This window comes from Vulpes vulpes, chromosome 6 (genome assembly GCF_048418805.1).
Source record: "Vulpes vulpes isolate BD-2025 chromosome 6, VulVul3, whole genome shotgun sequence".
Lineage (NCBI taxonomy): Eukaryota > Metazoa > Chordata > Mammalia > Carnivora > Canidae > Vulpes > Vulpes vulpes.
This window is the reverse complement of record NC_132785.1, coordinates 10,067,612-10,085,557: the sequence shown is the minus strand read 5'-3', so window position 1 is coordinate 10,085,557 and position 17,946 is coordinate 10,067,612. Positions and strand designations below refer to the sequence as shown.

Below are 17,946 nucleotides of genomic sequence, written 5' to 3'. Positions count from 1 at the left end.
GAATATTGATCAAGAGAAAACAGCACAAATATACATTTTTAGGAATAAAAAGAAGACACAATTACATGCATAGAAATTTTTTAAAGAATAAAGATACTATGAACAATTCTATGCCAATAAATTTTGAAAATTTAAATGAGATGGACAAATTCCTACAAAATTCCTAGAAATAAAAAAAAACTTGCATAATCTTAAGTCCCTTTTTTAAAAACTTGAATCGGCAGCTAAAAATCTTTCCATATAGAAACACAAAGTGTTTTGCCAGCAAATTCTATCAAACATTCAAGGAACAAATAATTTTAATCTTATATAAATCTACCCAAGAGAAAAGAGAATACTCACTAGCTCAATTTATAAGGCTGGCAACATAACCTCAGTTTTAAAATCTGGCAAAGACAATTTAAGAAAAAAATGACAGAGTCAACCTCATTTATGAACATAGATGCAAAACTCCTAAGTAAAATATTATCAAATCAAATCTAGCAATATGTGAAAAAGATACTGTCACGAACAAACAGGATATATGTCAGGATTGAGAGTTTGGTTTAACACTAAAGAATCAATTTAACATACTTCACCACAGTAAAAAAGTACAGTCATTTCAATAATTGCTAGTAAATGCATTTGATAGAATTCCAAGTATTTTTATAATAGAAGAAAAGTTTCTTAGCCTTTTAAAAGAGATTTCTTGAAAAGCCTGGAGGGCTCATAAATCTTTGTCAGCTCAGATTAGGCAAAGTCTTCTTAAATATGATACCAAAAATACACATGACCAAAAAAAAAAAAAAAGCTAAAGTAAACTTCACCAGAATTTTAAACTTTTGTGTTTCAAAGATCACAAACAAGAAAATGAAAATACAGGTGCCTGAGTGGCTCAGCAGTTGAGTGTCTGCCTTTAGCTCAGGCATGATACTGGGGATCTGGGATCAAGCCCCATATCTGGCTCCTTGCATGGAGCCTGCTTTTCCTCCCTCTGCCTATGTCTCCGCCTCTCTCTGCATAAATATGATCTGAATAAATAAATAAGATCTTTAAAATATGAATAAATAAATAAGATCTTTAAAAAAATGAAAATACAACCCAATATAGCAGAAAATATTTGCAAATCACATATCTAATAAAAAACTTATATCTTGAATATATAAAGAATTCTTACAACTCAAAGATAAAGACATACAACCTAATTGAAAAATGTTCAAAAGACCTCATAAGCATATATTCAAAGAAGATAGATGGTTAATAAATCCGTGTAAAAATACTCAACATCATTAGCCATCTGAGAAATGCAAAACCCCAATGAGATGGCACTTAATGCCCTCAAAGATAGCAATGATCAAAAAGACAGACAATAACAAGTGTTGACAAGAATGTGGAGAAACTGGAACTTTCATACACTACTGGAGAAAATATAAAGTGATGCAGTCACTTTGGAAAAAAGTCTTGTCAGTTCCTCAAAATATGAAACTTACAGTTAAACATATGATCCAGGAAATTCATTTCTAGACATATATGCAAAAGAACTGAAAACATTTGTCCACACAAAAATTTGTACATGAATGCTCATGCAACATTATTCATAATAGCCAAAAAGTGGACATAACCCAAATGTCCATCAACCAGTTAAAACCATGCTTCATAGGATTAATGGAGTTTGAAACTAGCAGAAAGTTTTTGTTTCTTGGTTTTTGGATTTTTTTGAGAGTAGGGGGAGGAGGTTGGGGAAGAAGAGAGAGAGAGAATCCCAAACAGGCTCCATGCTCAGAGTGGAACCCCACACAGGGCTCAATCTCACAACAGTGAGAGTGTAACCTGAGCTGAAACCAAGAGATGGAAGCTTATCCAACTGAGCCACCCAGGCACCCTGAAACTAGCAGAAAACTTAAAACTTGTTTTTTAGAAATTGTTTCCTCCTCACCAGCTATTGTGTCTTTTCAGACCCCACTAACAAATTCACTAGCTGTCTGCAGAAGTCTGTACTCAAGGTCAACTGATACAATTCCAGTCTATGAACAAGCAAGACCCTGCATTTCTTTACCCAAGATAACAAGCCCAAGTCCCCATCCAGATTATACATGTTCTCAGAGCAATGCCCATAGCCCCTTCTCCCTGTCCTAAGATAACCTAATGTCTGATATGACATCAGACTCAATTATGTCTCATTCTGATATTAAGTATCCACCCCAAAATGAAATGGGATATATGTTACATATGTGTTTGCTCAATACACTGCATCATACTTCCTCATGAATAGTGATAAGTTTCTCTGCCCTTTTCATCAATATGCATGTAAAAAAAAACTCCGAAAAAAAACTTGTTCTCTCCCCCTTCAGGGAGGCAGATTTGAGGCTTGTTCTCCCCTCTCCTCATTTAGCTGCCTCACAAATAAACTATTTTCTTGCTGCCTATCTAATGTCTCAGGGATTGGCTTTGCTGCACATTTAGGCAGATGGAATTGGGTTCAGTTACACAATGAATGGATAGGTCATACTCAAACAATGGAATATTATTTGACAATAAAAATGAATTAAGAACGGATACCTGCTACAACATAAATGAAACTTAAAAACATTTTAAGTGGAAAAAATGAGCCATGAAAGGCCACACATTCCATTTATATGAAACATCCAGAACACGCAAATGTATAGACACAGAAAGATCAGTGTTTGCCTAGGTTTGGCTGAGTCAAGGGTGGGGATGGGAGGAACGAGTGTTAGGTTGGAGAGTGAGTGGCTGCTAACAGATAGAGGATTTCCTTTGGGGGTAATAAAAATGTTCTAAAATTAAATTGGTAATGGTTGCATCATTTTATGAATAAACTAAAAACCATTGAATCATACACTTTAAATGTATTAATTGTATACTAGGTGAATTATGTCTTAGTAAAGCTGTTTTTAAAAAAGAAGATGAGGTGCCTATCATCTCTCTAACACTACACTGGAGATCCTAGGCAGTGTAGTAAAACAAAAATGAAGGAAAGGAGAAAGGAAGAGAAGGAGGGAGGAACGGAAAGTGGGAGTATGATAGGAAAAAGAGAAACAAAATTAACAATACTAACATATGATTCCCCCAAAACTAAGCTATTAGAAGTAATAATAAAGATAGGGATCCCTGGGTGGCGCAGCGGTTTGGTGCCTGCCTTTGGCCCAGGGCATGATCCTGGAGGCCCGGGATCGAATCCCACGTCGGGCTCCCGGTGCATGGAGCCTGCTTCTCCCTCTGCCTGTGTCTCTGCCTCTCTCTCTCTCTCTGTGTGACTATCATAAATAAATAAAAATTTTAAAAAAATTTTAAAAAAAGAAGTAATAATAAAGATAAATAAAGCTGCTGAAAACAAAATCAGCATTCAATATTCAATCACATTTCTATGTGGCATCAATAACATTTAGGAAATTCCATCAAAATCCTAGAGGAGAACACAGGCAACACCCTTTTTGAACTCGGCCACAGTAACTTCTTGCAAGATACATCCATGAAGGCAAGAGAAACAAACGCAAAAATGAACTATTGGGACTTCATCAAGATAAGAAAGATAAGAAGCTTTTGCACAGCAAAAGAAACAGTCAACAAAACTAAAAGACAACCTACAGAATGAGAGAGGATATTTGCAAATGACATATCAGATGAAGGGCTAGCATCCAAGATCTATAAAGAACTTATTAAACTCAACAGCAAAGAAACAAACAATCCAATCATGAAATGGGCAAAAGACATGCACAGAAATCTCACAGAGGAAGACATACACATGGCCAACACACACATAAGAAAATGCTCTGCATCACTTGCCATCAGGGAAATACAAATCAAAACCACAATGAGATACCACCTCACCCCAGTGAGAATGGGGAAAATTAACAAGGCAGGAAACCACAAATGTTAGAGAGGATGCGGAGAAAAGGGAACCCTCTTACACTGTTGGTGGGAATGTGAACTGGTGCAGCCACTCTGGAAAACTGTGTGGAAGTTCCTCAAAGAGTTAAAAATAGATCTGCCCTAGGACCCAGCAATTGCACTGCTGGGGATTTACCCCAAAAATACAGGTGCAGTGAAACACCAGGACACCTGCACCCCGATGTTTATAGCAGCAATGTCCACAATAGCCACACTGTGGAAGGAGCCTCGGTGTCCATCAAAAGATGAATGGATAAAGAAGATGTGGTCTATGTATACAATGGAATATTCCTCAGACATTAGAAATGATAAATACCCCCCATTTGCTTTGATGTGGATGGAACTGGAGGGTATTATGCTGAGTGAAATAAGTCAATCGGAGAAGGACAATCATTATATGGTCTCATTCATATGGGGAATATAAAAAATAGTGAAAGGGAATAAAGGGGAAGGGAGAAAAAATGAGTGGGAAATATCAGAGAGGGAGACAGAACATGAGAGACTCCTAACTCTGGGAAACGAACAAGGGGTGGTGGAAAGGGAGGTGGGCGGGGGGTGAGGATGACTGGGTGACGGGCACTGAGGGGGGCACTTGACGGGATGAGCACTGGGTGTTATGCTATATGTTGGCAAATTGAACTTCAATAAAAAAAATAAATATAAAAAAATAATGGTATACTAATATATTTTAATATATGGAACCATCTTTAAATTATCCAAATAAACTATGACCCCCTAAAGTATTTTTAAAATTTTAAAAAAAGGAAATACTGCTTTTCTCCGTTTTTTTGTTGTTGTTGTTTTTTAAAGATTTTATTTATTTATTCATGAGAGACAGAGAGAGAGAGAGAGAGAGAGAGAGAGAGAGAGAGAGGCAGAGACACAGGCAGAGGGAGAAGCAGGCTCCATGCAGGGAGCCTGACGTGGGACTCGATCCCGGGTCTCCAGGATTGCACCCTGGGCCAAAGGCAGGTGCCAAACCGCTGCGCCACCCAGGGATCCCCTGAAAATACTGTTTTTAAAAAGATATTCATTATAGTATTCCCCAGACACATGAAGTACAAGAAATAAAGCTAATAAAAGATAGGCAAAAATCTTCATAAAAAATTAGAAAACTTGGGGCACTTGGGTGGCTCAGTCTGTTGAGCATCCAACTCTCAGTTTCAGCTAGGGTCTTGATCTCAGGGTATGAGTTTAAGCTCCACACGTCTATGCATGGAGCTTGTTTAAAAAAGAGAGAGAGAGAAAAAATATTGAAAGACATTAGTGAAGAGCTAAATAAATGGAGAGATACGTCATGTTCATGGGTTGAAATACTCAATATTGCAAAGATGTCAATGTTTCCCAAATTTACTTACAGATGTGATGCAATTCCACTTAAAATACTGAAGTTCATTTATGGAAGATGGCAAGGTGATTCTAAAATGCATATAGGGATCCCTGGGTGGCACAGCGGTTTGGCGCCTGCCTTTGGCCCAGGGCGCGATGCTGGAGACCCGGGATCGAATCCCACGTCGGGCTCCCGGTGCATGGAGCCTGCTTCTCCCTCTGCCTGTGTCTCTGCCTCTCTCTCTCTCTCTCTCTCTGTGTGTGTGTGGGTGGGTGTGTGTGTGTGTGTCTCATGAATGAATAAATAAAATCTTTAAAAATAAATAAATAAAAATAAATAAATAAAATAAAATAAAATGCATATAAAAAAGTAAAGGCCCAAGAATAGATAAGGTATTCCAGAAGAACAGAAATGGGGGGGGGGACAAGAAGAAGACTCAAGGTAATAATAATTTAAGACTGCACAAAAGGGTGGATCCAGGTTATGTAGGGCCTGAAGTTCATGCAAACTGAATACCCTTCCAAGGAAAATAAGACAAAATTACAAATACAAAATCAGGGATCCAAGCAAATGAGAAGTAAGGAAATGAGGAGGTATTGATGCTTAAGTTTCTTGAGCTTCATGATAGATCCACATCCACCTGCATAGTGATGGTGTTGAGAGAAACAAATATACTAATGGAACAGATTTGGGAGCCCAGAAACAGATCATCCACATTTATAAACACTTGACTTAAGAATGAAGTAGAATTATGGAGCAGCTGGTGAAGAATGGGCTTTTTTGATGCTAGAACAATTGATGTTATTTTGAAACCTTCCTCATGTCATACTCCAAAATCAATTACAGGTGAACTAAAATCTCAAATGTGGGAGGCAAACCCAGGAAACAAATAAAGAAAAATATTGAAAAATATTTTTATGACTTCAGTGTGAGAAGGATTCCTTAATACATAAAATGTACAAAGGAGAGAGAAAAGGATTTTAATTAGTCCTTACTTTAAAATATTAAATTAAGAATGAACTAGTTTGAAAAATAAAAAGAACTAGTTTGCATTAAAAGGCTGTAAAAGAAGGTAGAGACAAAACAAACTGGAGAATATACTTTAAAATACCTTTAATTGGCAAAAGATTAATATCAAGAATATATAAATTCATCATTCTGAAATGCACATTTCTTTCTATTTTATTGTCTTTTAAATCAGATGCATCTTACAATCAACAGTGTCACAATTTGTTAGTATTTTATCTCTTAGTGATAAATAAAATAGTAGTACCTCGTACCTCTTAAAATCAGTGACGTCTTAGATTTGATTAAATACATTATAAAGAACCACTGATTAACTCACAAAATAAGACAAACAAAACAATTAAAAATTGGACAGAATACTTGAACCAGGCACTTCATAGGAAGGAAAATCTGAATGACCTATAAATATGAGGAGAACTCATTAGTAATTGGGGAAATGTAAAATAAAACTATAATGAATTAACACTTCACAATTAACAGTGTGGCAAAAATTAAAGATTTGACAACACTAAGTGCTAGCGAGAATGTAAAACATCCAAAATTCATAAATTCTGCTGCTGGGAATGTAAAGTTGGACAATTCCTTTAGAGAACATTTTGGTTTTATCTGGTTTAAAATACACATAAACCTATGACTCAGCTACTCCAACCCTGGATTTGTTCTCAAAAGAAACTCCTGCGCATGTGCACAGAGGATATGTGCAAAGCATATTCAAACACTGCCATTTGTGATAAAAAAAAAAAAACCTAGATACAACCCCCTAGAATGGATAAATAAATATTGTATCATCTTACATGGGATATCATGCATCAGTGAAAATGAACAAAGTACAGCTATGCTCCATAATAAAAATGATCTCATGAACACAATATTGAGGAAAAAAAAAATATATATATATATGCTTCAGAGTACATATAGTATGACTTCATTTATAATCAGAAACATGCAAAATTAAATAACATATCATTCAGGTTGAAAATACCCATTTTGAAGCCATAAAAAAGTAAGATTATCTTGACCGCAAAATTTAGAATAGTGTTTGCATCTAAGAGCAGAGGTAAAGAGAAGGATCGAGAAAGTAGTGCTTCCAGGTTTTAGGAGTAATTAAGATATTCTATTTTTTAAAAAGTGCTGTGGATACACCTGTATTTCTTATATTGTTATTCTTTTTATTCCACTCATATTTTATGTGGTCTTTTAGCATTCACTCAATATTTGATTTCTTACATTAAAAAAGTCAAAGTCTAAAAAAAATAAAATAATTTTAAAATTTTAAAAAAATAAAAAAGTCAAAGTCTTCACATCTAACCAGTTTTTCTACTAATACGTTGTGAAAATCAATCATTAGTACATTTTACTCTCCGATGTTTCTGGCAATGCCTGAATCACCAGAAAAAGGCTTAAGGCCAGTGCACTTTTTCACAGATGGCAGAAAAGTCAGTGTGTCTATTGAAAAATCTTGTTAAAAATAGTACATATAGAAATATTATTGTGCTAAATGGAATAAGCATTAGTTATTTAGAAAATTCACTTATGTGGAAAGACTTGAATACTCATGATCACAAATGAAGTATTACACCACATTTAAAATAAAATCATTATGAATAGAAGTTCTTATATTTTCTTTCCATACCAATGGAAAACACTTCCATCTTAGAAAATATTATATATAAAAAATATAAAAAAAGAAAATATTATATAAGTATAATGTATATAATATAATAAATATAATTCTTATAATTATAACAACAAAATGAACTGGATTTCTTCATATCTCACTAACCCAGATTTCTTAAGCCTACTTTTATAGTCTTTCACCCAGCCCAAAAGTCAACTTTTGACAATTATCTTTAGAAAGGAAACTTCCAGAAGTTTAAAGTCAAGGAAGACTTATTTTAAAAAATTAAATCACGAGGGAAGGTTTTAATGGTATAATTGAGCACTTGCCATGTGTTAAATTCCATGCAGAAAGCTAGGGGTGAAACAGAAGGCAAAACAGCGTTGCACACTTAGATGCTTACAGTCTGGTGGGAGACAGTCATTAATCAAAGAATCACTCAGGTCAAAGTTCAGTTACAATGGTGGCAAGTGCTTCATGATGTCAGAGTGTCAAACGGAAAGAAATGGCTTGACCAGTGACAATGGAACTGAGCTATGAAGAAAGAGTAAGTGAAATCTAGACATGTGTGTTAGAGGGAGTGGGAAATGAGAGGTGTTGGGGGAAACATTCCAAGCAGAGGGACCAGATAGTGCAAAGTCAGAAATCACTATAGCTGAAATTGCATATGGTTTATAATCAATAATCACACCCAGAAGAGATGGAGGTCATAAATATATAAACAGTAGTTTGCTCAGGTGAGCAAACAGTGCATTAAATTATTGAATAAATGGCAGCTGTTTCATGTCTAGACTTCAGTAATCATAACTAATCTTTTTATGTGATTGATAATACTTTGTTCATGTTATGTATGGAAACGTGAATATTTACAAGGCAAACTCAATAATAAAATGTAAAGATGATGAGAAAGTAAACTGGTAGATTAAAAAACTATATTATCACATTTAACATCTGAAAGTCATTTCACTCAAGCACTTAAAGCCTAACTTCATTTGTTTAACACTCCATGGAAATAGTCACTCATTCATTCATCAACTATGGAATGAATGATCAGTATGTACCAGACAATGTGATAGATGTAAAGACATGGTGCCCCCTCAAGGAGCTTGCTGTTTCATGGTGAACCAGTCATTAAAAGGAGAGTCACATGGAAAATGGAGGTGGAACATGGAGGGGAGTAATTCAGGCAGTCTTAGGTTTCAACATATTCTTAAAGATTTGGAATAGAAAAGGATGTAAGAGCAATCAATACACAGAAAAAAGATAGCCCATTGGAAACATGAAGGAAAATCAACAGCTATTGAAGAAAGAAAACACGACCATGATATTCTCTTGGACTCTAAAGTGTAAGATCGTCAATTAAATACTCATAATCGTTTCATTGCTATAACTAAAAAAGAATCTACTTAAAGGGCGGAGGGAGGAGTGAGGAGTAGAGTATGAGAGGTACATGATTATACTAGAAAGAGAACAAATAATGTCTAAAGTTAACAAACCAATCAATAACAATAACTATGCAAAGAAACAGCTAAAAATATTCAGAGCAGTCGCCTCTGTGAGGTGAGCTGAGAGATGGTTGCAAGTGAGACAGCTTCTAGTCCTCTCACAAAAAGCTGCTTTGCAATCTTGAGGGTTTTTTTTTTCATATCCATATATTTCTTTCATCATTTTTAAACAAATGGTATTTTTAAAAGAGACTATTGCAAAGGGAAGTCTATATAATCTTATAAGATGCAGTAAATAAATCAGTAAATGTACAATAAAAGGTATTCATGATGCTATGAAGGAGAGACAATGGGGACTACAGGGAAGGAGGCATGGGTCCATAAAATACTGTTGCAAACCTACTCTAGTTCCTAGTCTAAGTGGGTCCCTAACTAGAGAAATATGATGTGATCATTTCCACTTTCACTGAGAGCCGTGTTTTCCCATTTCTTTCCTATCTGGTGGGATTATCATAGACCCAAGGCTGTTGGCATGGCTGCTCTGTTGCATTGCCATAATTGTGTGCCCACTCTGCATGTTCCCTAAACACCTCTGAGGGCATTTTCCAATTGTGAAACACACAAACAGTCATGGCAGAGGGCCTGGCATGCGAAATCTCCTACTTGTCTAATCTTGCTGCTCATCTCTCATGAGAAATCACTTTATATTGCAGTCCTATCTCCCACATTTTGTGGAATGATAAATTCACCATAAAAAGAAAAATGTAGGCTTTTTGGGGAAAGTCACTGCACATGTTCAGTTGTTCTAGAAAGTTCTCTCGGGAGAGATTTGTTCTAGGGACATTTTCCTCTTCGTGGAAAAGAAGGCAAAAGTAGGCTAATTCTCAAAATGCTGACGGCCACCTCAGCCCCCTCCAGAGAGCAATGCAGTCACTCACCTGTCTTGGGGAAATGTGTATATTTAAAGTGAATCTCTTTCCTGAATTCTCTGGATGAAATAACCATTTACCTTTGGGTGATTCTGAAGTATCTATCACCCCACTCATCTTCTCTCATCTGTTCCACTTCCTCTGGGTCCAGGAGCATTAATGGGAAGCTATCGATCACATTGAGCAAAATGCCGAATAGGTTACTAAGAGTCAAGGGGACCCTGCTATCAAGGAGTATGAAAAGTAGCCAGGCTTCCAACTCAACCAAGGATTTCAGTTCAGGGAAAAGCGCCATATATACACAAGGGCTACTTCCACTCCTCTCAAGGGAAAAGAAGGTGGTGACTGGCTCATCTCTGCCCAATGCCAAAACTTCCCCATAAGGGGACTAATAAGAGTTTGGCAATGCTTTACCTCTTGCTCCATAGCTTTTAAATGACCAGCCAATCATTGTTTTAATTTTTTTTTTTAATTTATGATAGTCAGAGAGAGAGACAGAGAGGCAGAGACACAGGCAGAGGGAGAAGCAGGCTCCATGCACCGGGAGCCCGACGTGGGATTTGATCCTGGGTCTCCAGGATCGCGCCCTGGGCCAAAGGCAGGCGCCAAACCGCTGCGCCACCCAGGGATCCCCCAATCATTGTTTTAATTTAACCCCACCATCTTCCAGTTTAAGAGACAGCTTTATCTTATGAAGTCATGAAGAGGAAAACAGGGTAAAGGGGAAGCTTAGCAGGAGTGAAGGGATGGTGGCCATGAGCAATCCACGTGGGAACAAAACTCCTTTCAAGGATGGCAGAGTTTTGCTAGGTCTGAGCAGGGCAACACAAGAAACTTGACCTATGTTTTCTTTGCAATGAATTGATCATTCCTCTGCAGTCAAAACATCTATGGCTCCTATCAGGGTAAGTAAGCTGCTAGAGATGACACAGGATTTAGAGAAAGAGGGCATTAAATATATGTATAAGAAGGCAGTGATGGGGAAAAGGTAATTTAAGAGCACAAACTTACAACTGTAGAAGAAATAAATTGTGTGGATGGAAGGTAGAGCACAGTGACTACTGTTAACACTATATTGGCTTTCCAGCCCCAACCTCAGGCATAGCAGCCACCGAGATGCTGATGTCCAAGAAGAGCCATAGTGCCATTTATGAACTCCTTTTCAAGGAGGCAGTGAGGGTAGCCAAGAAGGATATCCACATGCTCCAACACCCTGAGATGGCCGACAAAAATGTGCCCAGTCTTCATGTCATGAAGTCCATATTGTCTCTCAGATCATGGGGCTTCCTAAAGGAACAGTTTGTCTGGAGGCATTTCTATTGATAGAAATACCAACCAGCATATCCAGGATCTCCTCAATTGCCTTCACCAGCCTTCTGAAATGGTGTCTGCTGCTCTGCACCGCAGCTGTCCTGAGACTAGTAAGCCAAAGGTCTGGAGAGAATGTGACCTGCAAGACTCACATGAGGGGAGGCTGACAGAGACACACCTACAGACAAAGCATTGTGCCCCCTGATGCCAACAAGAAAGCTGAGACTGGGACTGGGCCAGTAACTGAATTCCAGTTTAGCGGCAGATTGGGTCATGGACCTGGTAAAGCTGGAGGCAATTGTTTTGTGCTGAATAAATAACAATAAATAAATAAATACATACATACATACATACATACATACATACAACGCTGTATTGTATGTCTGAAAGTTGCTAAAGAGTAGATCTTAAAAGTTTCCCTGCTAGAAAAAAAAAAAAGCTGTAACAACGTGTAATGATGGGTGTTGAGTAAATTTATTATGGTAATCACTTCCCATTATCGACAAATATGGAATCATTAGATTGTACATCTAAAACTAGCATAATAATATGTCAATTAAATCTAAACTTAAGAGAAGGAAGGAAAGAAAGAAAAGAAAGAAGGAAGGAAGAGGGGAGGGATGGGATGGGATGGGATGGGATGGGATGGGATGGGATGGGATGGGATGGGATGGGATGGGATGGGATGGGTTGGGAAGGGAAAGGAAGGGAAGGGAAGGGAAGGGAAGGGAAGGGAAGGGAAGGGAAGGGAAGGGAAGGGAAGGGAAGGGAAGGGAAGAAAATATTGAGGGAGAAAATGCTTCATAAAGCACATGGATGTGCCCAAGGCGGCTTCAACACAGAGCCCTGAGTGCTGGGAGGCCTTCCTGGCAGGAGGGGACTCTTCTCAGGATGCCTTCTTCCACTTTCATCCTTTTTCATGGCCATCAGGAGTGCCAGGGCATTCCTGTTTCAACTAAAATAATTTAAGACAATGTTGAGCTTCCCTCCCCTTCTCAAAAGCTGACCAAAATTTCTTTCCATTCAACACTTATTCATGGGATATCTTCTCACAGGTGTTTCCCTTTACCCACAACCCTCCCTGCTCTTCTCCTGCTCATCCTACACACTTGGCTAAGGCTCAGCTCCCCTCAAGAAAGCCTGGTCCGCTCTCCACAGGTTAGAGACAAGCACCTCTGGGAGGTGCCCCATAGCATCCCAAACTTCCCCAACTAGAAGTATTACAATATTTGCTCATCTCTCCAGGGAAACCATTCCTTCTAGAAGGACAGTGATCAAGCCTCTCAGTCAGGGCCTGACTCATTGTAGGCATGTGATAAATATTAGTGGAATGAATGCATATGCATTGCTGAACAGTCCTACACCTGGCACTATGGAAATAGAAAGATGAATTCTTTCTCTGAGCTCAGGGTCAGGCAGCCAGGATGAGAAAGAGTAAGCAAATACATACCGATTACTATGTGCCAGGCACAGCTTGCAGTGCACTGCATGTATTAACTCATCTAAATCTCACTGTGACCTAAAAGGTAGGAACTATCATTAGCTGCATTTTGTAGATAAGGAAACTGAGGCACAGAGTGTCTTGCCTAAGCTCCCACAGCTAGTAGGCTGGCTCCTGAGTCCTAATTTTTCCCCATTTGGCCGCGTTGCCTCTCAGGTCCCAGATGAGGACAATATACAGTGTGAGTCACACCCACCCTGTACATAGAGTGAGGTACTCAGTGCTCAGGGAGACGGGAAGAAGAAAGGAAATTTCTGATGTCAGACCTTAGCAGCACCCTCTGGCCCCTTCCTCCTGCCTGCCCCCAACCTCATAGATTCTGCAAACAACCAATTTTGGAACCAAGTTCATAGTTTCAGAACCTATCAACACCTGATCAAACTCAGTGACCCAAATTTAAATAGGAAGTTGAGGTTCTGATTCTAATATATTTCAGCGTATGACTAAAAATTGCCTTGTGAGTAGAGCTGGTAAAAAATCTGTTACTCCCAGATGAGAGGATATAAGCTTGCTAAATGTTATATATGGCTTACAACCTGACAAAAAATATTTTTTAAAAGTAGGGCCTCTTGTTCTGACCCCTGTATTTATGGGCTTAAAAATTGAAAAGGTTTAAGATGAGGGTTTTTTTTATAATGTTCAGCTTTCCTTTCTTTCATGCCCATCAAAATAAAGTGGCAATTCATGGCCATAATGGGTAATTCCACACTGTGCCTTCTAGAGAATAAGGAAGAAGGAGGCCTTCGTATTTGGTATTCATATGTTCCTGCGGGGCCAGAGCCCATGACCTTGTGACCTACAGTCGCTGATGGGAAATGCCCAAAGGTTCTCATTCTTGTTCAGCGGCTTGCCCAGCATTTTGAGAGGACAATGAAAACATTCCTGGGCATCTGGTCTTCTTAACCCCGTCCCACTAATGGCTCATTCTATCTTTGAAGAGGTCAACATTTATTATTGCAATAAATATTATTTTCATGCTTCTTGAGAGCAGAAGTGACTAAGGGAAACGAAGAAGGGAGATTCTATAGGGTGGAAAATACAAGAGAGGTCCAATTCCATTAAGAGACCTCACCATTTGGGGAACAAAATTGGGGTCTCTGAAAAAAGGTAACTGTAGATGCCTTTATAAAGTAGAAATTTTTAAATTGAAGTTTTTAGACTTTAGAATTTCAAATGTCTGCTTTCTCTTCCTCATTCATCTGAACCTATAGAAAAGACACGAAAGTTATTTATTTTTCACGTTCAGAAAAAAGGGTGACGTCTACTTGTTTACTCAGCGGAAGGATGACAGATTTTGATGCAGAGAAAGTCAGGATGCAAAGAGGTCCGAACAGACCGAGCACTGGAATCTCACTCCAAGATTCCCTTCTCTTCTCTTTTTCAGAGCAAGTCTCACAAACTGAGAGTAGTATTCCTGCTATCCCAAAACCCATTCCAAGAAAATTCCTCTTTCAAGGAAGGTTTTAGGTTTTAGGCCATCAAACCTAATGCATGACTATTCTTAAAGAATCTCTAGTATCCTTCCTTTGTCCACTGAGTGAATCACCTCCTTCCTGGCCATCAGTTCTTTCCCCTAAAAGTCACTCTTTCCTCAATGCCGTCATCACCATCATCATTATCATGACTACCATTTGCAGACCGCTGTGCCAGTGGCAGGCATTACTTCCCACAGACAAACTGTTCATTCGCTCCTAACAGCCCAATGAGGTGTGCAGTGCCATTCCCACTGGAGCCAAGCCTCAGAAAAGCTAGGAGCTTACTTAAGGTCACAAAGCTAACAAGGAGCAGGACCAGGATTCAAACCCAAGACCACTGCTTGGTGAAGGCCTACAGGTGGCCCTCAGCAGTACCCAGCCCCTCAGAATGTACTAGAAATGTGGGGAGGTTGGCCATTTAGAACCTGGGGAGAGCTCAAGTAGAACCTGGTCTCCTTTCCACAGTAAAAGAATCAAGGAAATTAAAGAATTACAAATTCCTCAAGCTTAAAAGTACCTTAGCAGCACTTCATTGTCCAAAGGAGTCATCTGAGGATCTCGTTAAAAGGCAGATTTGATCTAGTATGTCTTGGTGGGCCTCAGACCCTGCACTTTTAACAAGCTCCTGGGAGCCGCAGATACAATTGATCATCGGATACTTGGAGCAGCACAGCCTCTTGCCCAATGCATGATTCCTCTGCACAGACCCCCAAAGAGTGAAGAAACTTTGAGGGGAGGGGGCTGATGACCCAGAAGCTCCTAGGAACACCAAACATCCGTCTCTGAATTTGAATGTATACCCACACCAATAGTTCAGTAAGTTCAAAATTCTGTACTCTGAGTTTTCTATGAATGAGAGCCACCTAGTTGCATCCCAGTTTATGTTCAGTCAACATCAAAATAGGGCTAGAAATAGCCTCAAAACACATTTGGTAATGGAAATACACACTGATCCTTAACTTGTGTTGTGACACATGAAGCTTTAATTATTTACCAGCTCTTAATGCCTGATTCATAATTAATACCAGAATGCACTTCTCTCCCTAGCTGTTCCTTGATTGCTGCCATGGCTATGGATTAGCATATCAAGATCAAATTCATCTTTTCTTAGGAAACCCATGAATATGTATCTAGCTCGTTGAAGGAGAAGTTTAGAATGCAATTTGCCAAAGCATTAAGGAACTAATAGGAAAGGAAATTGATAATGGTCACCTTCTTAATTTGAATTAATTTCATTAAATTTAAATTAAAAATTAATACGACTGGAAAGTTTAAATGGGTCGGTTCCACACTGACAAAATAGCAAAATCATCTGCAAGTTTTAAAATGTCCCTTGTGAAATGATTAGAAGTAATTCCAGCTTTGTCCATAATAGCATAATTTGTTAAAACATACAGATTGTCCCTGAAATGTTACTTTGTAGAAATCCAGGGTAATAATAGCTCTCATGGAAACTTCTTTTCCCAGGGTAGAAGTGAGTGGGCCCTGGCCACCCACCCAGGACAGTACATGGCCTTCCTGCCTCCGTCTCCGCCTACCTCAATCTCAGCCTACTGACAAACTGCTTCAGTTTGGAACTCAACGGAGGAGTAAAGCAGAGGTTTTCAAGTATACCCACGGCATTCTTACTATAATCACCTCTCCGGAAATTTGGAGACTTTTCTCAATAACAAATAGAGGATTTAGAAAAACAAGCAACGTTTATGTAGGCCTCTAGTTTGAAGTGTGAAGGCAAATTCACATTTTGCAAATCTGGCTGTATCCGCACCCACACTTTTACTGCTCTCCTTCAAAGTCAGATTGTAGAATTTTGAGTCTTTTAAGATTTCATCTCAGCAGCACACAAATTCGACATTTTCAGACAGAACACAAACATAGCCCAAGCGCACATGTGTGTGCATGTGTGTGTGTATGTGTGTGCGCACACACACACACACACACACACACACACAGCTGGCCTGGCCTCCATCGGTCCACCCACCCACATCCACTCTATCTGATGTGCCTGTTTCTTTTGTCCATGTAGGTGCCCTGTCCAGGCCACCCCCTCTCTGGTTGTCACTCCCTCCTCTTCTTTTCCTCACAACTCTCCTCTCAGGACCCAAACCAAGTATCTCCCGCCCTTATGGAACTTCCACGATCCTGCCCCCACAAACCTGACACCCAAGTTGGTTGCTCTGTACCCTTCCACGCCCAGTGTGCCTTTTCCTTGCCATGGCTACCTCCATGAAGTGCTGAGTTCCTCAAGCAGAAGTTAGTGTGGCTCCTTGCATCGGGAAATTAATGAGCAGGGGTTAAGTCAAACAAATGAAAGAATGATGAAATGAGTAATGAAATTGTCAGACTAATTCATTTGGTCTTTCTCTTGTATCAAGTGAGCTCTACGCTGGTCAATTGTCAGGACTAGACTGTGAGCCCCAGGAGCACAGACTATAGTGGTCTTCTATGTTCCACACCAAACACATGCCCTACACATCAGAAATATTCAGTAAGGGGCATCTGGGTGGCTCAGTGGTTGAGCATCTGCCTTTGGTTCAGATCATGATCCCGGGTTCCTGGGATTGAGTTCCGCATCAGGCTCCCTGCAGGGAGCCTGCTTCTCTCTCTACCTGTGTCTCAGCCTCTCTATGTGTGTCTCTTATGAGTAAATAAATAAAAATATATTTTTAAAAATGTTCAGTAAATATTTTCAAATGGATGGATAAGTAACAACCAGACTCTAGACTGGTCAGAACAACATATTACAGTGATTTTCCCCAGGCATGCAATGCCCTGTGTGTTCCCCCTCAGGTTTCCATTGGGACCACGGCTCCCACACTGTCACTCCACAGCTCAGGCTTGGAGCCTTCATCTTCTCATGGTTTTCACAAAACAATGTCCCAACACTGAAGGCAGCCTGTGACCACACAGTGAATCACCTCTCCTTTGTTTTCTTTCCATATTATTTCATTTTAAATAAAGCTTTTTAAAATAAACTGGTAACCAGGGCAGCCAAACCCAATAGGTTCTCAGCAAATCCTGAAGGTGGCATTAGAAATCACCAGAAGTAGCAGGCACCCAAGGGGAGAGCCATGTTCTAGTTTGGTTTGTTTGTTTTTTAATTAATGTCAATGCACGGTGTTTATCAAGCTGCTGCTGCCACTGGCCACCAGGCATCCCAATGAAGGGATTTGATGTGCAGTGAGTTGATGACTCCCAGAGAGGGGTAGCTCACTTGGATCTTCACTCTGACAGACATCCTTGACAACAGGCACACTGGGATTGAGCCTTCTGTCCCTACCACTTGCAGTTTGGATTTAATCTTAAGAGCAGATTTCCCCTTTTCCTTCCTCAGAGACTACTATTAGGCTTGCCTGTGTCACGACCAGCCAGCCTTGGAAAGTTGCTTGGCCATCCTTGCCCGCCAGGCTCCAAGCTGTCCAT

At 39.3% G+C, this 17,946-nt stretch overlaps 1 pseudogene; it reads left to right on the top strand.

Annotated features, from left to right (window-relative positions):
* The first annotated feature begins 11,343 nt into the window (after positions 1 to 11,343).
* LOC112928079 (small ribosomal subunit protein eS10-like) lies at positions 11,344 to 11,867 on the top strand (annotated as a pseudogene).
* Positions 11,868 to 17,946: the final 6,079 nt, after the last annotated feature.